Here is a 23,976-nt window from a genome sequence, read left to right as displayed (position 1 = left end):
CAGGGAGCCCGGCCTGCGACTCCCTGCTTACCGCCGGACCCCGTCGCGGCCTGGGATTCCTGCCAGGACGCAGGGCCTGGGAAGGGGCGGTCCTCCCAGCTGCCTGGCCTGCAGCGTCCGGGATCGGGCTCCCTCTGCGACGCCGTGTCCGCGGGACTACCTCCGGACTCAGGCGCTCTGGAGGTCGGGACCGCCGAGAGGGACGGGTCGACACAGCCTGCATCGCCGTCACCCCTGCTACCGCTCTCTGCCTGCCCAGCGCAGGAGCGGTTGTTGCCGACTCCCCCCCCGCCGCCATAGCCATGCTCGTAGGGGGGCCGGGGGAGGGGAGCCTGTCCCTTACAACAGACCCCGAACGCCGTGCCCGACGTGGCGAAACGGCGTCCGGGATCCGCGTTAATGCAGCCACGGTCTCCTCCAGCCATCCGGGACCGTGGTGCACAGCAGCGGCACGCAGCCGCTCTAAAATCAGGGCCTCTGCCATACTAAAAAGCCGGGCAACGGGGAGCTTTGCTTCTTGTGTACTACTCCTCCCGCTGCTTCCGGCTCAATGCCGAGAAACAGCGGGAAGCGCAGTAACGGCCCCCCGTCCCCCCTAGCTCCTCCCCGTCCCTCCTTCAGCTTCTTCACCTTTCCCTCACCTCTTAACATTAACCCTTTCCCTACCAGGACGGTCATGTCGGCTTCCCTCAAGCCTGCAGCTGCGTCCAGCCTCTTCTGTCCCTTGTCTCCCTCTTGTGGCCTCCTGGAGGCAACTAGCTGTGCAAAAAAAAGACAGCCTGGGGGCCGGCTGTTGCAGTGTTGCCCTCTCAGGCAACACTGAGTGACTGACTGAGCCGCACCGTCTTATATAAAGTTCAGACGGAACTTTGCACGTGTCATAGTGGAGACCTCAGGAGCCAGAGCCAGCTTTCTGACATCATAATGGGGCCTCAGAGATAAAAGCCTGGGCCCAGGCAGTGTTGGTCAGTGCTGCTCAGCAGGCAGCACTGGACTGGATTAAAGCTGATACAAGGTGTGAAAGGAGAAGGGGTGGCAGTGGGCATGCACTTACTGCTGCTGCTGCTGCTGCTGCCAGTGTTTGCACGGCAGGAGGGCATTTGGGCGTTGCCAGGAAGGCGTTTTTATGTCGATTCCTCCTCTTTCAGCACTGCATTGTGGTGCAAGCAAAAGAAGCAAAATGCGCGGCACGTTCGGGTTATCGCTTCTCGGCCTTTTGGCTAAGATCAAGTGTAGTATCTGTTCTTATCAGTTTAATATCTGATACGTCCCCTATCTGGGGACCATATATTAAATGGATTTTTAGAACAGGGAGATGGAAATAGAGCTTGCTCTGTCCACTCCACGCATTGACCTGGTATTGCAGTATTTCCAGGACCGGTGCACCCTTTCCTTATGTGTTTACTAAAATCAGATTCCAAAAGTGCTTTTTGTGTTTGCCATTGTTTTTGTCTTTCGGATGGGATCTCCCCTTTTAATCCCATTATTTCAACACCTGTTGGACAATGCATTTGTACAGTCATGTGTGATAATGAGCTAATTTATTAAATGCAATTAATTAATACATTGCCACCTCTTGTTTTGTGTCGTCTGTGTTTCTGTGTTTCCGGCATTTCACATTGGAACAGCTCATTCACCTTCCTTGTCTTCTCTCCGCCCTCCCTCCTAGGTAGGTTAAAGAGCTGCACCTGAGCCAGCCACTGATTGATGCAGCACCATAGTCAAATAGTGGAGTGGAGTAGGGGAACAGCAAACAGCCATTAAAGCAGCCAGCCCGCCCGCCCGCCCGCCCGCCCGTCACAATGGACCTACCTGTGTACACTAGATGGATGTGATGGAATGTACTGTGGTCCCTACATTTCAAGAAGAAGTAAGAATTGCAGTTGCAACAAACCCTTGCTTGCCTACAAAGAGAGCAGCAATTTGGATTTGTTACTGTTACCTGGAAGAATAACAAACTGTGCAAGGATGGAGGTTGTAGGAGCAAGGAGAACAAGTTGTCTGTAAAGTTGGTGGATGCCTATTTTCCATTTTGCAGTCCCTTGTCTCCCTCTTGTGGCCTCCTGGAGGCAACTAGCTGTGCAAAAAAAAGACAGCCTGGGGGCCGGCTGTTGCAGTGTTGCCCTCTCAGGCAACACTGAGTGACTGACTGAGCCGCACCGTCTTATATAAAGTTCAGACGGAACTTTGCACGTGTCATAGTGGAGACCTCAGGAGCCAGAGCCAGCTTTCTGACATCATAATGGGGCCTCAGAGATAAAAGCCTGGGCCCAGGCAGTGTTGGTCAGTGCTGCTCAGCAGGCAGCACTGGACTGGATTAAAGCTGATACAAGGTGTGAAAGGAGAAGGGGTGGCAGTGGGCATGCACTTACTGCTGCTGCTGCTGCTGCTGCTGCCAGTGTTTGCACGGCAGGAGGGCATTTGGGCGTTGCCAGGAAGGCGTTTTTATGTCGATTCCTCCTCTTTCAGCACTGCATTGTGGTGCAAGCAAAAGAAGCAAAACGCGCGGCACGTTCGGGTTATCGCTTCTCGGCCTTTTGGCTAAGATCAAGTGTAGTATCTGTTCTTATCAGTTTAATATCTGATACGTCCCCTATCTGGGGACCATATATTAAATGGATTTTTAGAACAGGGAGATGGAAATAGAGCTTGCTCTGTCCACTCCACGCATTGACCTGGTATTGCAGTATATCCAGGACCGGTGCACCCTTTCCTTATGTGTTTACTAAAATCAGATTCCAAAAGTGCTTTTTGTGTTTGCCATTGTTTTTGTCTTTCGGATGGGATCTCCCCTTTTAATCCCATTATTTCAACACCTGTTGGACAATGCATTTGTACAGTCATGTGTGATAATGAGCTAATTTATTAAATGCAATTAATTAATACATTGCCACCTCTTGTTTTGTGTCGTCTGTGTTTCTGTGTTTCCGGCATTTCACATTGGAACAGCTCATTCACCTTCCTTGTCTTCTCTCCGCCCTCCCTCCTAGGTAGGTTAAAGAGCTGCACCTGAGCCAGCCACTGATTGATGCAGCACCATAGTCAAATAGTGGAGTGGAGTAGGGGAACAGCAAACAGCCATTAAAGCAGCCAGCCCGCCCGCCCGCCCGCCCGTCACAATGGACCTACCTGTGTACACTAGATGGATGTGATGGAATGTACTGTGGTCCCTACATTTCAAGAAGTAAGAATTGCAGTTGCAACAAACCCTTGCTTGCCTACAAAGAGAGCAGCAATTTGGATTTGTTACTATGTTACCTGGAAGAATAACAAACTGTGCAAGGATGGAGGTTGTAGGAGCAAGGAGAACAAGTTGTCTGTAAAGTTGGTGGATGCCTATTTTCCATTTTGCAGTCCCTTGTCTCCCTCTTGTGGCCTCCTGGAGGCAACTAGCTGTGCAAAAAAAAGACAGCCTGGGGGCCGGCTGTTGCAGTGTTGCCCTCTCAGGCAACACTGAGTGACTGACTGAGCCGCACCGTCTTATATAAAGTTCAGACGGAACTTTGCACGTGTCATAGTGGAGACCTCAGGAGCCAGAGCCAGCTTTCTGACATCATAATGGGGCCTCAGAGATAAAAGCCTGGGCCCAGGCAGTGTTGGTCAGTGCTGCTCAGCAGGCAGCACTGGACTGGATTAAAGCTGATACAAGGTGTGAAAGGAGAAGGGGTGGCAGTGGGCATGCACTTACTGCTGCTGCTGCTGCTGCTGCTGCCAGTGTTTGCACGGCAGGAGGGCATTTGGGCGTTGCCAGGAAGGCGTTTTTATGTCGATTCCTCCTCTTTCAGCACTGCATTGTGGTGCAAGCAAAAGAAGCAAAACGCGCGGCACGTTCGGGTTATCGCTTCTCGGCCTTTTGGCTAAGATCAAGTGTAGTATCTGTTCTTATCAGTTTAATATCTGATACGTCCCCTATCTGGGGACCATATATTAAATGGATTTTTAGAACAGGGAGATGGAAATAGAGCTTGCTCTGTCCACTCCACGCCTTGACCTGGTATTGCAGTATTTCCAGGACCGGTGCACCCTTTCCTTATGTGTTTACTAAAATCAGATTCCAAAAGTGCTTTTTGTATTTGCCATTGTTTTTGTCTTTCGGATGGGATCTCCCCTTTTAATCCCATTATTTCAACACCTGTTGGACAATGCATTTGTACAGTCATGTGTGATAATGAGCTAATTTATTAAATGCAATTAATTAATACATTGCCACCTCTTGTTTTGTGTCGTCTGTGTTTCTGTGTTTCCGGCATTTCACATTGGAACAGCTCATTCACCTTCCTTGTCTTCTCTCCGCCCTCCCTCCTAGGTAGGTTAAAGAGCTGCACCTGAGCCAACCACTGATTGATGCAGCACCATAGTCAAATAGTGGAGTGGAGTAGGGGAACAGCAAACAGCCATTAAAGCAGCCAGCCCGCCCGCCCGCCCGTCACAATGGACCTACCTGTGTACACTAGATGGATGTGATGGAATGTACTGTGGTCCCTACATTTCAAGAAGAAGTAAGAATTGCAGTTGCAACAAACCCTTGCTTGCCTACAAAGAGAGCAGCAATTTGGATTTGTTACTATGTTACCTGGAAGAATAACAAACTGTGCAAGGATGGAGGTTGTAGGAGCAAGGAGAACAAGTTGTCTGTAAAGTTGGTGGATGCCTATTTTCCATTTTGCAATCCCTTGTCTCCCTCTTGTGGCCTCCTGGAGGCAACTAGCTGTGCAAAAAAAAGACAGCCTGGGGGCCGGCTGTTGCAGTGTTGCCCTCTCAGGCAACACTGAGTGACTGACTGAGCCGCACCGTCTTATATAAAGTTCAGATGGAACTTTGCACGTGTCATAGTGGAGACCTCAGGAGCCAGAGCCAGCTTTCTGACATCATAATGGGGCCTCAGAGATAAAAGCCTGGGCCCAGGCAGTGTTGGTCAGTGCTGCTCAGCAGGCAGCACTGGACTGGATTAAAGCTGATACAAGGTGTGAAAGGAGAAGGGGTGGCAGTGGGCATGCACTTACTGCTGCTGCTGCTGCTGCTGCTGCTGCTCCTGCTGCCAGTGTTTGCACGGCAGGAGGGCATTTGGGCGTTGCCAGGAAGGCGTTTTTATGTTGATTCCTCCTCTTTCAGCACTGCATTGTGGTGCAAGCAAAAGAAGCAAATCCTGTCTTGCTTCCTCTCCGGCCTTTATTCACCTCCCGCTTAGTAGCTGTGAGTGTGTGTGAGCCTGCAGGGCCCCATGGAATTGCCTAGGAGTAGGCTGAATCGCTGCAAGGGGTGAACAGCAGTATTGGGCAGGCTCGGTCAACGCGCGGCCCGTTCGGGTTATCGCTTCTCGGCCTTTTGGCTAAGATCAAGTGTAGTATTTGTTCTTATCAGTTTAATATCTGATACGTCCCCTATCTGGGGACCATATATTAAATGGATTTTTAGAACAGGGAGATGGAAATAGAGCTTGCTCTGTCCACTCCACGCATTGACCTGGTATTGCAGTATTTCCAGGACCGGTGCACCCTTTCCTTATGTGTTTACTAAAATCAGATTCCAAAAGTGCTTTTTGTGTTTGCCATTGTTTTTGTCTTTCGGATGAGATCTCCCCTTTTAATCCCATTATTTCAACACCTGTTGGACAATGCATTTGTACAGTCATGTGTGATAATGAGCTAATTTATTAAATGCAATTAATTAATACATTGCCACCTCTTGTTTTGTGTCGTCTGTGTTTCTGTGTTTCCGGCATTTCACATTGGAACAGCTCATTCACCTTCCTTGTCTTCTCTCCGCCCTCCCTCCTAGGTAGGTTAAAGAGCTGCACCTGAGCCAGCCACTGATTGATGCAGCACCATAGTCAAATAGTGGAGTGGAGTAGGGGAACAGCAAACAGCCATTAAAGCAGCCAGCCCGCCCGCCCGCCCGCCCGTCACAATGGACCTACCTGTGTACACTAGATGGATGTGATGGAATGTACTGTGGTCCCTACATTTCAAGAAGAAGTAATAATTGCAGTTGCAACAAACCCTTGCTTGCCTACAAAGAGAGCAGCAATTTGGATTTGTTACTATGTTACCTGGAAGAATAACAAACTGTGCAAGGATGGAGGTTGTAGGAGCAAGGAGAACAAGTTGTCTGTAAAGTTGGTGGATGCCTATTTTCCATTTTGCAATCCCTTGTCTCCCTCTTGTGGCCTCCTGGAGGCAACTAGCTGTGCAAAAAAAAGACAGCCTGGGGGCCGGCTGTTGCAGTGTTGCCCTCTCAGGCAACACTGAGTGACTGACTGAGCCGCACCGTCTTATATAAAGTTCAGACGGAACTTTGCACGTGTCATAGTGGAGACCTCAGGAGCCAGAGCCAGCTTTCTGACATCATAATGGGGCCTCAGAGATAAAAGCCTGGGCCCAGGCAGTGTTGGTCAGTGCTGCTCAGCAGGCAGCACTGGACTGGATTAAAGCTGATACAAGGTGTGAAAGGAGAAGGGGTGGCAGTGGGCATGCACTTACTGCTGCTGCTGCTGCTGCTGCTGCTGCTGCCAGTGTTTGCACGGCAGGAGGGCATTTGGGCGTTGCCAGGAAGGCATTTTTATGTCGATTCCTCCTCTTTCAGCACTGCATTGTGGTGCAAGCAAAAGAAGCAAATCCTGTCTTGCTTCCTCTCCGGCCTTTATTCACCTCCCGCTTAGTAGCTGTGAGTGTGTGTGAGCCTGCAGGGCCCCATGGAATTGCCTAGGAGTAGGCTGAATCGCTGCAAGGGGTGAACAGCAGTATTGGGCAGGCTCGGTCAACGCGCGGCCCGTTCGGGTTATCGCTTCTCGGCCTTTTGGCTAAGATCAAGTGTAGTATCTGTTCTTATCAGTTTAATATCTGATACGTCCCCTATCTGGGGACCATATATTAAATGGATTTTTAGAACAGGGAGATGGAAATAGAGCTTGCTCTGTCCACTCCACGCATTGACCTGGTATTGCAGTATTTCCAGGACCGGTGCACCCTTTCCTTATGTGTTTACTAAAATCAGATTCCAAAAGTGCTTTTTGTGTTTGCCATTGTTTTTGTCTTTCGGATGGGATCTCCCCTTTTAATCCCATTATTTCAACACCTGTTGGACAATGCATTTGTACAGTCATGTGTGATAATGAGCTAATTTATTAAATGCAATTAATTAATACATTGCCACCTCTTGTTTTGTGTCGTCTGTGTTTCTGTGTTTCCGGCATTTCACATTGGAACAGCTCATTCACCTTCCTTGTCTTCTCTCCGCCCTCCCTCCTAGGTAGGTTAAAGAGCTGCACCTGAGCCAGCCACTGATTGATGCAGCACCATAGTCAAATAGTGGAGTGGAGTAGGGGAACAGCAAACAGCCATTAAAGCAGCCAGCCCGCCCGCCCGCCCGTCACAATGGACCTACCTGTGTACACTAGATGGATGTGATGGAATGTACTGTGGTCCCTACATTTCAAGAAGAAGTAAGAATTGCAGTTGCAACAAACCCTTGCTTGCCTACAAAGAGAGCAGCAATTTGGATTTGTTACTGTTACCTGGAAGAATAACAAACTGTGCAAGGATGGAGGTTGTAGGAGCAAGGAGAACAAGTTGTCTGTAAAGTTGGTGGATGCCTATTTTCCATTTTGCAGTCCCTTGTCTCCCTCTTGTGGCCTCCTGGAGGCAACTAGCTGTGCAAAAAAAAGACAGCCTGGGGGCCGGCTGTTGCAGTGTTGCCCTCTCAGGCAACACTGAGTGACTGACTGAGCCGCACCGTCTTATATAAAGTTCAGACGGAACTTTGCACGTGTCATAGTGGAGACCTCAGGAGCCAGAGCCAGCTTTCTGACATCATAATGGGGCCTCAGAGATAAAAGCCTGGGCCCAGGCAGTGTTGGTCAGTGCTGCTCAGCAGGCAGCACTGGACTGGATTAAAGCTGATACAAGGTGTGAAAGGAGAAGGGGTGGCAGTGGGCATGCACTTACTGCTGCTGCTGCTGCTGCTGCTGCCAGTGTTTGCACGGCAGGAGGGCATTTGGGCGTTGCCAGGAAGGCGTTTTTATGTCGATTCCTCCTCTTTCAGCACTGCATTGTGGTGCAAGCAAAAGAAGCAAAACGCGCGGCACGTTCGGGTTATCGCTTCTCGGCCTTTTGGCTAAGATCAAGTGTAGTATCTGTTCTTATCAGTTTAATATCTGATACGTCCCCTATCTGGGGACCATATATTAAATGGATTTTTAGAACAGGGAGATGGAAATAGAGCTTGCTCTGTCCACTCCACGCATTGACCTGGTATTGCAGTATATCCAGGACCGGTGCACCCTTTCCTTATGTGTTTACTAAAATCAGATTCCAAAAGTGCTTTTTGTGTTTGCCATTGTTTTTGTCTTTCGGATGGGATCTCCCCTTTTAATCCCATTATTTCAACACCTGTTGGACAATGCATTTGTACAGTCATGTGTGATAATGAGCTAATTTATTAAATGCAATTAATTAATACATTGCCACCTCTTGTTTTGTGTCGTCTGTGTTTCTGTGTTTCCGGCATTTCACATTGGAACAGCTCATTCACCTTCCTTGTCTTCTCTCCGCCCTCCCTCCTAGGTAGGTTAAAGAGCTGCACCTGAGCCAGCCACTGATTGATGCAGCACCATAGTCAAATAGTGGAGTGGAGTAGGGGAACAGCAAACAGCCATTAAAGCAGCCAGCCCGCCCGCCCGCCCGCCCGTCACAATGGACCTACCTGTGTACACTAGATGGATGTGATGGAATGTACTGTGGTCCCTACATTTCAAGAAGTAAGAATTGCAGTTGCAACAAACCCTTGCTTGCCTACAAAGAGAGCAGCAATTTGGATTTGTTACTATGTTACCTGGAAGAATAACAAACTGTGCAAGGATGGAGGTTGTAGGAGCAAGGAGAACAAGTTGTCTGTAAAGTTGGTGGATGCCTATTTTCCATTTTGCAGTCCCTTGTCTCCCTCTTGTGGCCTCCTGGAGGCAACTAGCTGTGCAAAAAAAAGACAGCCTGGGGGCCGGCTGTTGCAGTGTTGCCCTCTCAGGCAACACTGAGTGACTGACTGAGCCGCACCGTCTTATATAAAGTTCAGACGGAACTTTGCACGTGTCATAGTGGAGACCTCAGGAGCCAGAGCCAGCTTTCTGACATCATAATGGGGCCTCAGAGATAAAAGCCTGGGCCCAGGCAGTGTTGGTCAGTGCTGCTCAGCAGGCAGCACTGGACTGGATTAAAGCTGATACAAGGTGTGAAAGGAGAAGGGGTGGCAGTGGGCATGCACTTACTGCTGCTGCTGCTGCTGCTGCTGCCAGTGTTTGCACGGCAGGAGGGCATTTGGGCGTTGCCAGGAAGGCGTTTTTATGTCGATTCCTCCTCTTTCAGCACTGCATTGTGGTGCAAGCAAAAGAAGCAAAACGCGCGGCACGTTCGGGTTATCGCTTCTCGGCCTTTTGGCTAAGATCAAGTGTAGTATCTGTTCTTATCAGTTTAATATCTGATACGTCCCCTATCTGGGGACCATATATTAAATGGATTTTTAGAACAGGGAGATGGAAATAGAGCTTGCTCTGTCCACTCCACGCCTTGACCTGGTATTGCAGTATTTCCAGGACCGGTGCACCCTTTCCTTATGTGTTTACTAAAATCAGATTCCAAAAGTGCTTTTTGTATTTGCCATTGTTTTTGTCTTTCGGATGGGATCTCCCCTTTTAATCCCATTATTTCAACACCTGTTGGACAATGCATTTGTACAGTCATGTGTGATAATGAGCTAATTTATTAAATGCAATTAATTAATACATTGCCACCTCTTGTTTTGTGTCGTCTGTGTTTCTGTGTTTCCGGCATTTCACATTGGAACAGCTCATTCACCTTCCTTGTCTTCTCTCCGCCCTCCCTCCTAGGTAGGTTAAAGAGCTGCACCTGAGCCAACCACTGATTGATGCAGCACCATAGTCAAATAGTGGAGTGGAGTAGGGGAACAGCAAACAGCCATTAAAGCAGCCAGCCCGCCCGCCCGCCCGTCACAATGGACCTACCTGTGTACACTAGATGGATGTGATGGAATGTACTGTGGTCCCTACATTTCAAGAAGAAGTAAGAATTGCAGTTGCAACAAACCCTTGCTTGCCTACAAAGAGAGCAGCAATTTGGATTTGTTACTATGTTACCTGGAAGAATAACAAACTGTGCAAGGATGGAGGTTGTAGGAGCAAGGAGAACAAGTTGTCTGTAAAGTTGGTGGATGCCTATTTTCCATTTTGCAATCCCTTGTCTCCCTCTTGTGGCCTCCTGGAGGCAACTAGCTGTGCAAAAAAAAGACAGCCTGGGGGCCGGCTGTTGCAGTGTTGCCCTCTCAGGCAACACTGAGTGACTGACTGAGCCGCACCGTCTTATATAAAGTTCAGACGGAACTTTGCACGTGTCATAGTGGAGACCTCAGGAGCCAGAGCCAGCTTTCTGACATCATAATGGGGCCTCAGAGATAAAAGCCTGGGCCCAGGCAGTGTTGGTCAGTGCTGCTCAGCAGGCAGCACTGGACTGGATTAAAGCTGATACAAGGTGTGAAAGGAGAAGGGGTGGCAGTGGGCATGCACTTACTGCTGCTGCTGCTGCTGCTGCTCCTGCTGCCAGTGTTTGCACGGCAGGAGGGCATTTGGGCGTTGCCAGGAAGGCGTTTTTATGTCGATTCCTCCTCTTTCAGCACTGCATTGTGGTGCAAGCAAAAGAAGCAAATCCTGTCTTGCTTCCTCTCCGGCCTTTATTCACCTCCCGCTTAGTAGCTGTGAGTGTGTGTGAGCCTGCAGGGCCCCATGGAATTGCCTAGGAGTAGGCTGAATCGCTGCAAGGGGTGAACAGCAGTATTGGGCAGGCTCGGTCAACGCGCGGCCCGTTCGGGTTATCGCTTCTCGGCCTTTTGGCTAAGATCAAGTGTAGTATTTGTTCTTATCAGTTTAATATCTGATACGTCCCCTATCTGGGGACCATATATTAAATGGATTTTTAGAACAGGGAGATGGAAATAGAGCTTGCTCTGTCCACTCCACGCATTGACCTGGTATTGCAGTATTTCCAGGACCGGTGCACCCTTTCCTTATGTGTTTACTAAAATCAGATTCCAAAAGTGCTTTTTGTGTTTGCCATTGTTTTTGTCTTTCGGATGAGATCTCCCCTTTTAATCCCATTATTTCAACACCTGTTGGACAATGCATTTGTACAGTCATGTGTGATAATGAGCTAATTTATTAAATGCAATTAATTAATACATTGCCACCTCTTGTTTTGTGTCGTCTGTGTTTCTGTGTTTCCGGCATTTCACATTGGAACAGCTCATTCACCTTCCTTGTCTTCTCTCCGCCCTCCCTCCTAGGTAGGTTAAAGAGCTGCACCTGAGCCAGCCACTGATTGATGCAGCACCATAGTCAAATAGTGGAGTGGAGTAGGGGAACAGCAAACAGCCATTAAAGCAGCCAGCCCGCCCGCCCGCCCGCCCGTCACAATGGACCTACCTGTGTACACTAGATGGATGTGATGGAATGTACTGTGGTCCCTACATTTCAAGAAGAAGTAATAATTGCAGTTGCAACAAACCCTTGCTTGCCTACAAAGAGAGCAGCAATTTGGATTTGTTACTATGTTACCTGGAAGAATAACAAACTGTGCAAGGATGGAGGTTGTAGGAGCAAGGAGAACAAGTTGTCTGTAAAGTTGGTGGATGCCTATTTTCCATTTTGCAATCCCTTGTCTCCCTCTTGTGGCCTCCTGGAGGCAACTAGCTGTGCAAAAAAAAGACAGCCTGGGGGCCGGCTGTTGCAGTGTTGCCCTCTCAGGCAACACTGAGTGACTGACTGAGCCGCACCGTCTTATATAAAGTTCAGACGGAACTTTGCACGTGTCATAGTGGAGACCTCAGGAGCCAGAGCCAGCTTTCTGACATCATAATGGGGCCTCAGAGATAAAAGCCTGGGCCCAGGCAGTGTTGGTCAGTGCTGCTCAGCAGGCAGCACTGGACTGGATTAAAGCTGATACAAGGTGTGAAAGGAGAAGGGGTGGCAGTGGGCATGCACTTACTGCTGCTGCTGCTGCTGCTGCTGCTGCTGCCAGTGTTTGCACGGCAGGAGGGCATTTGGGCGTTGCCAGGAAGGCATTTTTATGTCGATTCCTCCTCTTTCAGCACTGCATTGTGGTGCAAGCAAAAGAAGCAAATCCTGTCTTGCTTCCTCTCCGGCCTTTATTCACCTCCCGCTTAGTAGCTGTGAGTGTGTGTGAGCCTGCAGGGCCCCATGGAATTGCCTAGGAGTAGGCTGAATCGCTGCAAGGGGTGAACAGCAGTATTGGGCAGGCTCGGTCAACGCGCGGCCCGTTCGGGTTATCGCTTCTCGGCCTTTTGGCTAAGATCAAGTGTAGTATCTGTTCTTATCAGTTTAATATCTGATACGTCCCCTATCTGGGGACCATATATTAAATGGATTTTTAGAACAGGGAGATGGAAATAGAGCTTGCTCTGTCCACTCCACGCATTGACCTGGTATTGCAGTATTTCCAGGACCGGTGCACCCTTTCCTTATGTGTTTACTAAAATCAGATTCCAAAAGTGCTTTTTGTGTTTGCCATTGTTTTTGTCTTTCGGATGGGATCTCCCCTTTTAATCCCATTATTTCAACACCTGTTGGACAATGCATTTGTACAGTCATGTGTGATAATGAGCTAATTTATTAAATGCAATTAATTAATACATTGCCACCTCTTGTTTTGTGTCGTCTGTGTTTCTGTGTTTCCGGCATTTCACATTGGAACAGCTCATTCACCTTCCTTGTCTTCTCTCCGCCCTCCCTCCTAGGTAGGTTAAAGAGCTGCACCTGAGCCAGCCACTGATTGATGCAGCACCATAGTCAAATAGTGGAGTGGAGTAGGGGAACAGCAAACAGCCATTAAAGCAGCCAGCCCGCCCGCCCGCCCGCCCGTCACAATGGACCTACCTGTGTACACTAGATGGATGTGATGGAATGTACTGTGGTCCCTACATTTCAAGAAGAAGTAAGAATTGCAGTTGCAACAAACCCTTGCTTGCCTACAAAGAGAGCAGCAATTTGGATTTGTTACTATGTTACCTGGAAGAATAACAAACTGTGCAAGGATGGAGGTTGTAGGAGCAAGGAGAACAAGTTGTCTGTAAAGTTGGTGGATGCCTATTTTCCATTTTGCAGTCCCTTGTCTCCCTCTTGTGGCCTCCTGGAGGCAACTAGCTGTGCAAAAAAAAGACAGCCTGGGGGCCGGCTGTTGCAGTGTTGCCCTCTCAGGCAACACTGAGTGACTGACTGAGCCGCACCGTCTTATATAAAGTTCAGACGGAACTTTGCACGTGTCATAGTGGAGACCTCAGGAGCCAGAGCCAGCTTTCTGACATCATAATGGGGCCTCAGAGATAAAAGCCTGGGCCCAGGCAGTGTTGGTCAGTGCTGCTCAGCAGGCAGCACTGGACTGGATTAAAGCTGATACAAGGTGTGAAAGGAGAAGGGGTGGCAGTGGGCATGCACTTACTACTGCTGCTGCTGCTGCTGCTGCCAGTGTTTGTACGGCAGGAGGGCATTTGGGCGTTGCCAGGAAGGCGTTTTTATGTCGATTCCTCCTCTTTCAGCACTGCATTGTGGTGCAAGCAAAATAAGCAAAACGCGCGGCACGTTCGGGTTATCGCTTCTCGGCCTTTTGGCTAAGATCAAGTGTAGTATCTGTTCTTATCAGTTTAATATCTGATACGTCCCCTATCTGGGGACCATATATTAAATGAATTTTTAGAACAGGGAGATGGAAATAGAGCTTGCTCTGTCCACTCCACGCATTGACCTGGTATTGCAGTATTTCCAGGACCGGTGCACCCTTTCCTTATGTGTTTACTAAAATCAGATTCCAAAAGTGCTTTTTGTGTTTGCCATTGTTTTTGTCTTTCGGATGAGATCTCCCCTTTTAATCCCATTATTTCAACACCTGTTGGACAATGCATTTGTACAGTCATGTGTGATAATGAGCTAATTTATTAAATGCAATTAATTAATACATTGCCACCTCTTGTTTTGTGTCGTCTGTGTTTCTGTGTTTCCGGCATTTCACATTGGAACAGCTCATTCACCTTCCTTGTCTTCTCTCCGCCCTCCCTCCTAGGTAGGTTAAAGAGCTGCACCTGAGCCAGCCACTGATTGATGCAGCACCATAGTCAAATAGTGGAGTGGAGTAGGGGAACAGCAAACAGCCATTAAAGCAGCCAGCCCGCCCGCCCGCCCGCCCGTCACAATGGACCTACCTGTGTACACTAGATGGATGTGATGGAATGTACTGTGGTCCCTACATTTCAAGAAGAAGTAATAATTGCAGTTGCAACAAACCCTTGCTTGCCTACAAAGAGAGCAGCAATTTGGATTTGTTACTATGTTACCTGGAAGAATAACAAACTGTGCAAGGATGGAGGTTGTAGGAGCAAGGAGAACAAGTTGTCTGTAAAGTTGGTGGATGCCTATTTTCCATTTTGCAATCCCTTGTCTCCCTCTTGTGGCCTCCTGGAGGCAACTAGCTGTGCAAAAAAAAGACAGCCTGGGGGCCGGCTGTTGCAGTGTTGCCCTCTCAGGCAACACTGAGTGACTGACTGAGCCGCACCGTCTTATATAAAGTTCAGACGGAACTTTGCACGTGTCATAGTGGAGACCTCAGGAGCCAGAGCCAGCTTTCTGACATCATAATGGGGCCTCAGAGATAAAAGCCTGGGCCCAGGCAGTGTTGGTCAGTGCTGCTCAGCAGGCAGCACTGGACTGGATTAAAGCTGATACAAGGTGTGAAAGGAGAAGGGGTGGCAGTGGGCATGCACTTACTGCTGCTGCTGCTGCTGCTGCTGCTGCCAGTGTTTGCACGGCAGGAGGGCATTTGGGCGTTGCCAGGAAGGCGTTTTTATGTCGATTCCTCCTCTTTCAGCACTGCATTGTGGTGCAAGCAAAAGAAGCAAATCCTGTCTTGCTTCCTCTCCGGCCTTTATTCACCTCTCGCGTAGCTGTGAGTGTGTGTGAGCCTGCAGGGCCCCATGGAATTGCCTAGGAGTAGGCTGAATCGCTGCAAGGGGTGAACAGCAGTATTGGGCAGGCTCGGTCAACGCCCGGCCCGTTCGGGTTATCGCTTCTCGGCCTTTTGGCTAAGATCAAGTGTAGTATCTGTTCTTATCGGTTTAATATCTGATACGTCCCCTATCTGGGGACCATATATTAAATGGATTTTTAGAACAGGGGGATGGAAATAGAGCTTGCTCTGTCCACTCCACGCATTGACCTGGTATTGCAGTATTTCCAGGACCGGTGCACCCTTTCCTTATGTGTTTACTAAAATCAGATTCCAAAAGTGCTTTTTGTGTTTGCCATTGTTTTTGTCTTTCGGATGGGATCTCCCCTTTTAATCCCATTATTTCAACACCTGTTGGACAATGCATTTGTACAGTCATGTGTGATAATGAGCTAATTTATTAAATGCAATTAATTAATACATTGCCACCTCTTGTTTTGTGTCGTCTGTGTTTCTGTGTTTCCGGCATTTCACATTGGAACAGCTCATTCACCTTCCTTGTCTTCTCTCCGCCCTCCCTCCTAGGTAGGTTAAAGAGCTGCTCCTGAGCCAGCCACTGATTGATGCAGCACCATAGTCAAATAGTGGAGTGGAGTAGGGGAACAGCAAACAGCCATTAAAGCAGCCAGCCCGCCCGCCCGCCCGCCCGTCACAATGGACCTACCTGTGTACACTAGATGGATGTGATGGAATGTACTGTGGTCCCTACATTTCAAGAAGAAGTAATAATTGCAGTTGCAACAAACCCTTGCTTGCCTACAAAGAGAGCAGCAATTTGGATTTGTTACTATGTTACCTGGAAGAATAACAAACTGTGCAAGGATGGAGGTTGTAGGAGCAAGGAGAACAAGTTGTCTGTAAAGTTGGTGGATGCCTATTTTCCATTTTGCAATCCCTTGTCTCCCTCTTGTGGCCTCCTGGAGGCAACTAGCTGTGCAAAAAAAAGACAGCCTGGGGGCCGGCTGTTGCAGTGTTGCCCTCTCAGGCAACACTGAGTGACTGACTGAGCCGCACCGTCTTATATAAAGTTCAGACGGAACTTTGCACGTGTCATAGTGGAGACCTCAGGAGCCAGAGCCAGCTTTCTGACATCATAATGGGGCCTCAGAGATAAAAGCCTGGGCCCAGGCAGTGTTGGTCAGTGCTGCTCAGCAGGCAGCACTGGACTGGATTAAAGCTGATACAAGGTGTGAAAGGAGAAGGGGTGGCAGTGGGCATGCACTTACTGCTGCTGCTGCTGCTGCTGCTGCTGCTGCCAGTGTTTGCACGGCAGGAGGGCATTTGGGCGTTGCCAGGAAGGCATTTTTATGTCGATTCCTCCTCTTTCAGCACTGCATTGTGGTGCAAGCAAAAGAAGCAAATCCTGTCTTGCTTCCTCTCCGGCCTTTATTCACCTCCCGCTTAGTAGCTGTGAGTGTGTGTGAGCCTGCAGGGCCCCATGGAATTGCCTAGGAGTAGGCTGAATCGCTGCAAGGGGTGAACAGCAGTATTGGGCAGGCTCGGTCAACGTGCGGCCCGTTCGGTTTATCGCTTCTCGGCCTTTTGGCTAAGATCAAGTGTAGTATCTGTTCTTATCAGTTTAATATCTGATACGTCCCCTATCTGGGGACCATATATTAAATGGATTTTTAGAACAGGGAGATGGAAATAGAGCTTGCTCTGTCCACTCCACGCATTGACCTGGTATTGCAGTATTTCCAGGACCGGTGCACCCTTTCCTTATGTGTTTACTAAAATCAGATTTCAAAAGTGCTTTTTGTGTTTGCCATTGTTTTTGTCTTTCGGATGGGATCTCCCCTTTTAATCCCATTATTTCAACACCTGTTGGACAATGCATTTGTACAGTCATGTGTGATAATGAGCTAATTTATTAAATGCAATTAATTAATACATTGCCACCTCTTGTTTTGTGTCGTCTGTGTTTCTGTGTTTCCGGCATTTCACATTGGAACAGCTCATTCACCTTCCTTGTCTTCTCTCCGCCCTCCCTCCTAGGTAGGTTAAAGAGCTGCACCTGAGCCAGCCACTGATTGATGCAGCACCATAGTCAAATAGTGGAGTGGAGTAGGGGAACAGCAAACAGCCATTAAAGCAGCCAGCCCGCCCGCCCGCCCGTCACAATGGACCTACCTGTGTACACTAGATGGATGTGATGGAATGTACTGTGGTCCCTACATTTCAAGAAGAAGTAAGAATTGCAGTTGCAACAAACCCTTGCTTGCCTACAAAGAGAGCAGCAATTTGGATTTGTTACTATGTTACCTGGAAGAATAACAAACTGTGCAAGGATGGAGGTTGTAGGAGCAAGGAGAACAAGTTGTCTGTAAAGTTGGTGGATGCCTATTTTCCATTTTGCAGTCCCTTGTCTCCCTCTTGTGGCCTCCTGGAGGCAACTAGCTGTGCAAAAAAAAGACAGCCTGGGGGCCGGCTGTTGCAGTGTTGCCCTCTCAGGCAACACTGAGTGACTGACTGAGCCGCACCGTCTTATATAAAGTTCAGACGGAACTTTGCACGTGTCATAGTGGAGACCTCAGGAGCCAGAGCCAGCTTTCTGACATCATAATGGGGCCTCAGAGATAAAAGCCTGGGCCCAGGCAGTGTTGGTCAGTGCTGCTCAGCAGGCAGCACTGGACTGGATTAAAGCTGATACAAGGTGTGAAAGGAGAAGGGGTGGCAGTGGGCATGCACTTACTACTGCTGCTGCTGCTGCTGCTGCCAGTGTTTGTACGGCAGGAGGGCATTTGGGCGTTGCCAGGAAGGCGTTTTTATGTCGATTCCTCCTCTTTCAGCACTGCATTGTGGTGCAAGCAAAATAAGCAAAACGCGCGGCACGTTCGGGTTATCGCTTCTCGGCCTTTTGGCTAAGATCAAGTGTAGTATCTGTTCTTATCAGTTTAATATCTGATACGTCCCCTATCTGGGGACCATATATTAAATGAATTTTTAGAACAGGGAGATGGAAATAGAGCTTGCTCTGTCCACTCCACGCATTGACCTGGTATTGCAGTATTTCCAGGACCGGTGCACCCTTTCCTTATGTGTTTACTAAAATCAGATTCCAAAAGTGCTTTTTGTGTTTGCCATTGTTTTTGTCTTTCGGATGAGATCTCCCCTTTTAATCCCATTATTTCAACACCTGTTGGACAATGCATTTGTACAGTCATGTGTGATAATGAGCTAATTTATTAAATGCAATTAATTAATACATTGCCACCTCTTGTTTTGTGTCGTCTGTGTTTCTGTGTTTCCGGCATTTCACATTGGAACAGCTCATTCACCTTCCTTGTCTTCTCTCCGCCCTCCCTCCTAGGTAGGTTAAAGAGCTGCACCTGAGCCAGCCACTGATTGATGCAGCACCATAGTCAAATAGTGGAGTGGAGTAGGGGAACAGCAAACAGCCATTAAAGCAGCCAGCCCGCCCGCCCGCCCGCCCGTCACAATGGACCTACCTGTGTACACTAGATGGATGTGATGGAATGTACTGTGGTCCCTACATTTCAAGAAGAAGTAATAATTGCAGTTGCAACAAACCCTTGCTTGCCTACAAAGAGAGCAGCAATTTGGATTTGTTACTATGTTACCTGGAAGAATAACAAACTGTGCAAGGATGGAGGTTGTAGGAGCAAGGAGAACAAGTTGTCTGTAAAGTTGGTGGATGCCTATTTTCCATTTTGCAATCCCTTGTCTCCCTCTTGTGGCCTCCTGGAGGCAACTAGCTGTGCAAAAAAAAGACAGCCTGGGGGCCGGCTGTTGCAGTGTTGCCCTCTCAGGCAACACTGAGTGACTGACTGAGCCGCACCGTCTTATATAAAGTTCAGACGGAACTTTGCACGTGTCATAGTGGAGACCTCAGGAGCCAGAGCCAGCTTTCTGACATCATAATGGGGCCTCAGAGATAAAAGCCTGGGCCCAGGCAGTGTTGGTCAGTGCTGCTCAGCAGGCAGCACTGGACTGGATTAAAGCTGATACAAGGTGTGAAAGGAGAAGGGGTGGCAGTGGGCATGCACTTACTGCTGCTGCTGCTGCTGCTGCCAGTGTTTGTACGGCAGGAGGGCATTTGGGCATTGCCAGGAAGGCGTTTTTATGTCGATTCCTCCTCTTTCAGCACTGCATTGTGGTGCAAGCAAAATAAGCAAAACGCGCGGCACGTTCGGGTTATCGCTTCTCGGCCTTTTGGCTAAGATCAAGTGTAGTATCTGTTCTTATCAGTTTAATATCTGATACGTCCCCTATCTGGGGACCATATATTAAATGGATTTTTAGAACAGGGAGATGGAAATAGAGCTTGCTCTTGCCACTCCACGCATTGACCTGGTATTGCAGTATTTCCAGGACCGGTGCACCCTTTCCTTATGTGTTTACTAAAATCAGATTCCAAAAGTGCTTTTTGTGTTTGCCATTGTTTTTGTCTTTCGGATGGGATCTCCCCTTTTAATCCCATTATTTCAACACCTGTTGGACAATGCATTTGTACAGTCATGTGTGATAATGAGCTAATTTATTAAATGCAATTAATTAATACATTGCCACCTCTTGTTTTGTGTCGTCTGTGTTTCTGTGTTTCCGGCATTTCACATTGGAACAGCTCATTCACCTTCCTTGTCTTCTCTCCGCCCTCCCTCCTAGGTAGGTTAAAGAGCTGCACCTGAGCCAGCCACTGATTGATGCAGCACCATAGTCAAATAGTGGAGTGGAGTAGGGGAACAGCAAACAGCCATTAAAGCAGCCAGCCCGCCCGCCCGCCCGTCACAATGGACCTACCTGTGTACACTAGATGGATGTGATGGAATGTACTGTGGTCCCTACATTTCAAGAAGAAGTAAGAATTGCAGTTGCAACAAACCCTTGCTTGCCTACAAAGAGAGCAGCAATTTGGATTTGTTACTATGTTACCTGGAAGAATAACAAACTGTGCAAGGATGGAGGTTGTAGGAGCAAGGAGAACAAGTTGTCTGTAAAGTTGGTGGATGCCTATTTTCCATTTTGCAGTCCCTTGTCTCCCTCTTGTGGCCTCCTGGAGGCAACTAGCTGTGCAAAAAAAAGACAGCCTGGGGGCCGGCTGTTGCAGTGTTGCCCTCTCAGGCAACACTGAGTGACTGACTGAGCCGCACCGTCTTATATAAAGTTCAGACGGAACTTTGCACGTGTCATAGTGGAGACCTCAGGAGCCAGAGCCAGCTTTCTGACATCATAATGGGGCCTCAGAGATAAAAGCCTGGGACCAGGCAGTGTTGGTCAGTGCTGCTCAGCAGGCAGCACTGGACTGGATTAAAGCTGATACAAGGTGTGAAAGGAGAAGGGGTGGCAGTGGGCATGCACTTACTGCTGCTGCTGCTGCTGCCAGTGTTTGCACGGCAGGAGGGCATTTGGGCGTTGCCAGGAAGGCGTTTTTATGTCGATTCCTCCTCTTTCAGCACTGCATTGTGGTGCAAGCAAAAGAAGCAAAACGCGCGGCACGTTCGGGTTATCGCTTCTCGGCCTTTTGGCTAAGATCAAGTGTAGTATCTGTTCTTATCAGTTTAATATCTGATACGTCCCCTATCTGGGGAATATATATTAAATGGATTTTTAGAACAGGGAGATGGAAATAGAGCTTGCTCTGTCCACTCCACGCATTGACCTGGTATTGCAGTATTTCCAGGACCGGTGCACCCTTTCCTTATGTGTTTACTAAAATCAGATTCCAAAAGTGCTTTTTGTGTTTGCCATTGTTTTTGTCTTTCGGATGGGATCTCCCCTTTTAATCCCATTATTTCAACACCTGTTGGACAATGCATTTGTACAGTCATGTGTGATAATGAGCTAATTTATTAAATGCAATTAATTAATACATTGCCACCTCTTGTTTTGTGTCGTCTGTGTTTCTGTGTTTCCGGCATTTCACATTGGAACAGCTCATTCACCTTCCTTGTCTTCTCTCCGCCCTCCCTCCTAGGTAGGTTAAAGAGCTGCACCTGAGCCAGCCACTGATTGATGCAGCACCATAGTCAAATAGTGGAGTGGAGTAGGGGAACAGCAAACAGCCATTAAAGCAGCCAGCCAGCCCGCCCGCCCGTCACAATGGACCTACCTGTGTACACTAGATGGATGTGATGGAATGTACTGTGGTCCCTACATTTCAAGAAGAAGTAAGAATTGCAGTTGCAACAAACCCTTGCTTTCCTACAAAGAGAGCAGCAATTTGGATTTGTTACTATGTTACCTGGAAGAATAACAAACTGTGCAAGGATGGAGGTTGTAGGAGCAAGGAGAACAAGTTGTCTGTAAAGTTGGTGGATGCCTATTTTCCATTTTGCAGTCCCTTGTCTCCCTCTTGTGGCCTCCTGGAGGCAACTAGCTGTGCAAAAAAAAGACAGCCTGGGGGCCGGCTGTTGCAGTGTTGCCCTCTCAGGCAACACTGAGTGACTGACTGAGCCGCACCGTCTTATATAAAGTTCAGACGGAACTTTGCACGTGTCATAGTGGAGACCTCAGGAGCCAGAGCCAGCTTTCTGACATCATAATGGGGCCTCAGAGATAAAAGCCTGGGCCCAGGCAGTGTTGGTCAGTGCTGCTCAGCAGGCAGCACTGGACTGGATTAAAGCTGATACAAGGTGTGAAAGGAGAAGGGGTGGCAGTGGGCATGCACTTACTGCTGCTGCTGCTGCCAGTGTGTGCACGGCAGGAGGGCATTTGGGCGTTGCCAGGAAGGCGTTTTTATGTCGATTCCTCCTCTTTCAGCACTGCATTGTGGTGCAAGCAAAAGAAGCAAAACGCGCGGCACGTTCGGGTTATCGCTTCTCGGCCTTTTGGCTAAGATCAAGTGTAGTATCTGTTCTTATCAGTTTAATATCTGATACGTCCCCTATCTGGGGACCATATATTAAATGGATTTTTAGAACAGGGAGATGGAAATAGAGCTTGCTCTGTCCACTCCACGCATTGACCTGGTATTGCAGTATTTCCAGGACCGGTGCACCCTTTCCTTATGTGTTTACTAAAATCAGATTCCAAAAGTGCTTTTTGTGTTTGCCATTGTTTTTGTCTTTCGGATGGGATCTCCCCTTTTAATCCCATTATTTCAACACCTGTTGGACAATGCATTTGTACAGTCATGTGTGATAATGAGCTAATTTATTAAATGCAATTAATTAATACATTGCCACCTCTTGTTTTGTGTCGTCTGTGTTTCTGTGTTTCCGGCATTTCACATTGGAATAGCTCATTCACCTTCCTTGTCTTCTCTCCGCCCTCCCTCCTAGGTAGGTTAAAGAGCTGCAACTGAGCCAGCCACTGATTGATGCAGCACCATAGTCAAATAGTGGAGTGGAGTAGGGGAACAGCAAACAGCCATTAAAGCAGCCAGCCCGCCCGCCCGCCCGTCACAATGGACCTACCTGTGTACACTAGATGGATGTGATGGAATGTACTGTGGTCCCTACATTTCAAGAAGAAGTAAGAATTGCAGTTGCAACAAACCCTTGCTTGCCTACAAAGAGAGCAGCACTTTGGATTTGTTACTATGTTACCTGGAAGAATAACAAACTGTGCAAGGATGGAGGTTGTAGGAGCAAGGAGAATAAGTTGTCTGTAAAGTTGGTGGATGCCTATTTTCCATTTTGAGGTCCCTTGTCTCCCTCTTGTGGCCTCCTGGAGGCAACTAGCTGTGCAAAAAAAAGACAGCCTGGGGGCCGGCTGTTGCAGTGTTGCCCTCTCAGGCAACACTGAGTGACTGACTGAGCCGCACCGTCTTATATAAAGTTCAGACGGAACTTTGCACGTGTCATAGTGGAGACCTCAGGAGCCAGAGCCAGCTTTCTGACATCATAATGGGGCCTCAGAGATAAAAGCCTGGGCCCAGGCAGTGTTGGTCAGTGCTGCTCAGCAGGCAGCACTGGACTGGATTAAAGCTGATACAAGGTGTGAAAGGAGAAGGGGTGGCAGTGGGCATGCACTTACTGCTGCTGCTGCTGCTGCTGCTGCTGCTGCCAGTGTTTGCACGGCAGGAGGGCATTTGGGCGTTGCCAGGAAGGCGTTTTTATGTCGATTCCTCCTCTTTCAGCACTGCATTGTGGTGCAAGCAAAAGAAGCAAAATGCGCGGCCCGTTCGGGTTATCGCTTCTCGGCCTTTTGGCTAAGATCAAGTGTAGTATCTGTTCTTATCAGTTTAATATCTGATACGTCCCCTATCTGGGGACCATATATTAAATGGATTTTTAGAACAGGGAGATGGAAATAGAGCTTGCTCTGTCCACTCCACGCATTGACCTGGTATTGCAGTATTTCCAGGACCGGTGCACCCTTTCCTTATGTGTTTACTAAAATCAGATTCCAAAAGTGCTTTTTGTGTTTGCCATTGTTTTTGTCTTTCGGATGGGATCTCCCCTTTTAATCCCATTATTTCAACACCTGTTGGACAATGCATTTGTACAGTCATGTGTGATAATGAGCTAATTTATTAAATGCAATTAATTAATACATTGCCACCTCTTGTTTTGTGTCGTCTGTGTTTCTGTGTTTCCGGCATTTCACATTGGAACAGCTCATTCACCTTCCTTGTCTTCTCTCCGCCCTCCCTCCTAGGTAGGTTAAAGAGCTGCACCTGAGCCAGCCACTGATTGATGCAGCACCATAGTCAAATAGTGGAGTGGAGTAGGGGAACAGCAAACAGCCATTAAAGCAGCCAGCCTGCCCGCCCGCCCGTCACAATGGACCTACCTGTGTACACTAGATGGATGTGATGGAATGTACTGTGGTCCCTACATTTCAAGAAGAAGTAAGAATTGCAGTTGCAACAAACCCTTGCTTGCCTACAAAGAGAGCAGCAATTTGGATTTGTTACTATGTTACCTGGAAGAATAACAAACTGTGCAAGGATGGAGGTTGTAGGAGCAAGGAGAACAAGTTGTCTGTAAAGTTGGTGGAT

General features: G+C 48.3%; 17 non-coding genes across 17 annotated transcripts; all 17 read left to right on the top strand.

The window, feature by feature from the left end:
* The first annotated feature begins 1,200 nt into the window (after positions 1-1,200).
* Positions 1,201-1,391, top strand: LOC142680639 (U2 spliceosomal RNA). The gene has a single exon (XR_012853091.1). It is a non-coding gene; the product is annotated as a U2 spliceosomal RNA (small nuclear RNA).
* Positions 1,392-2,521: 1,130 nt separating this feature from the next.
* On the top strand, positions 2,522-2,712 carry LOC142680808 (U2 spliceosomal RNA). Its single transcript, XR_012853228.1, has one exon. It is a non-coding gene; the product is annotated as a U2 spliceosomal RNA (small nuclear RNA).
* Positions 2,713-3,837: 1,125 nt separating this feature from the next.
* On the top strand, positions 3,838-4,028 carry LOC142680874 (U2 spliceosomal RNA). Its single transcript, XR_012853282.1, has one exon. It is a non-coding gene; the product is annotated as a U2 spliceosomal RNA (small nuclear RNA).
* Positions 4,029-5,309: 1,281 nt separating this feature from the next.
* Positions 5,310-5,500, top strand: LOC142680863 (U2 spliceosomal RNA). The gene has a single exon (XR_012853274.1). It is a non-coding gene; the product is annotated as a U2 spliceosomal RNA (small nuclear RNA).
* Positions 5,501-6,779: 1,279 nt separating this feature from the next.
* On the top strand, positions 6,780-6,970 carry LOC142680638 (U2 spliceosomal RNA). The gene has a single exon (XR_012853090.1). It is a non-coding gene; the product is annotated as a U2 spliceosomal RNA (small nuclear RNA).
* Positions 6,971-8,092: 1,122 nt separating this feature from the next.
* On the top strand, positions 8,093-8,283 carry LOC142680806 (U2 spliceosomal RNA). Its single transcript, XR_012853227.1, has one exon. It is a non-coding gene; the product is annotated as a U2 spliceosomal RNA (small nuclear RNA).
* A 1,125-nt stretch (positions 8,284-9,408) lies between these two features.
* Positions 9,409-9,599, top strand: LOC142680873 (U2 spliceosomal RNA). The gene has a single exon (XR_012853281.1). It is a non-coding gene; the product is annotated as a U2 spliceosomal RNA (small nuclear RNA).
* A 1,275-nt stretch (positions 9,600-10,874) lies between these two features.
* Positions 10,875-11,065, top strand: LOC142680862 (U2 spliceosomal RNA). Its single transcript, XR_012853273.1, has one exon. It is a non-coding gene; the product is annotated as a U2 spliceosomal RNA (small nuclear RNA).
* Positions 11,066-12,344: 1,279 nt separating this feature from the next.
* LOC142680637 (U2 spliceosomal RNA) lies at positions 12,345-12,535 on the top strand. The gene has a single exon (XR_012853089.1). It is a non-coding gene; the product is annotated as a U2 spliceosomal RNA (small nuclear RNA).
* A 1,128-nt stretch (positions 12,536-13,663) lies between these two features.
* LOC142680400 (U2 spliceosomal RNA) lies at positions 13,664-13,854 on the top strand. The gene has a single exon (XR_012852895.1). It is a non-coding gene; the product is annotated as a U2 spliceosomal RNA (small nuclear RNA).
* Positions 13,855-15,127: 1,273 nt separating this feature from the next.
* LOC142680895 (U2 spliceosomal RNA) lies at positions 15,128-15,318 on the top strand. Its single transcript, XR_012853298.1, has one exon. It is a non-coding gene; the product is annotated as a U2 spliceosomal RNA (small nuclear RNA).
* A 1,279-nt stretch (positions 15,319-16,597) lies between these two features.
* LOC142680636 (U2 spliceosomal RNA) lies at positions 16,598-16,788 on the top strand. The gene has a single exon (XR_012853088.1). It is a non-coding gene; the product is annotated as a U2 spliceosomal RNA (small nuclear RNA).
* A 1,124-nt stretch (positions 16,789-17,912) lies between these two features.
* LOC142680399 (U2 spliceosomal RNA) lies at positions 17,913-18,103 on the top strand. The gene has a single exon (XR_012852894.1). It is a non-coding gene; the product is annotated as a U2 spliceosomal RNA (small nuclear RNA).
* A 1,125-nt stretch (positions 18,104-19,228) lies between these two features.
* LOC142680817 (U2 spliceosomal RNA) lies at positions 19,229-19,419 on the top strand. Its single transcript, XR_012853236.1, has one exon. It is a non-coding gene; the product is annotated as a U2 spliceosomal RNA (small nuclear RNA).
* A 1,118-nt stretch (positions 19,420-20,537) lies between these two features.
* LOC142680825 (U2 spliceosomal RNA) lies at positions 20,538-20,728 on the top strand. The gene has a single exon (XR_012853243.1). It is a non-coding gene; the product is annotated as a U2 spliceosomal RNA (small nuclear RNA).
* Positions 20,729-21,843: 1,115 nt separating this feature from the next.
* LOC142680634 (U2 spliceosomal RNA) lies at positions 21,844-22,034 on the top strand. Its single transcript, XR_012853087.1, has one exon. It is a non-coding gene; the product is annotated as a U2 spliceosomal RNA (small nuclear RNA).
* Positions 22,035-23,164: 1,130 nt separating this feature from the next.
* Positions 23,165-23,355, top strand: LOC142680633 (U2 spliceosomal RNA). Its single transcript, XR_012853086.1, has one exon. It is a non-coding gene; the product is annotated as a U2 spliceosomal RNA (small nuclear RNA).
* Positions 23,356-23,976: the final 621 nt, after the last annotated feature.

The sequence above is a fragment of the Rhinoderma darwinii genome (genome assembly GCF_050947455.1).
Source record: "Rhinoderma darwinii isolate aRhiDar2 chromosome 2 unlocalized genomic scaffold, aRhiDar2.hap1 SUPER_2_unloc_56, whole genome shotgun sequence".
Lineage (NCBI taxonomy): Eukaryota > Metazoa > Chordata > Amphibia > Anura > Rhinodermatidae > Rhinoderma > Rhinoderma darwinii.
This window is presented reverse-complemented; position numbering and strand designations above follow the sequence as displayed.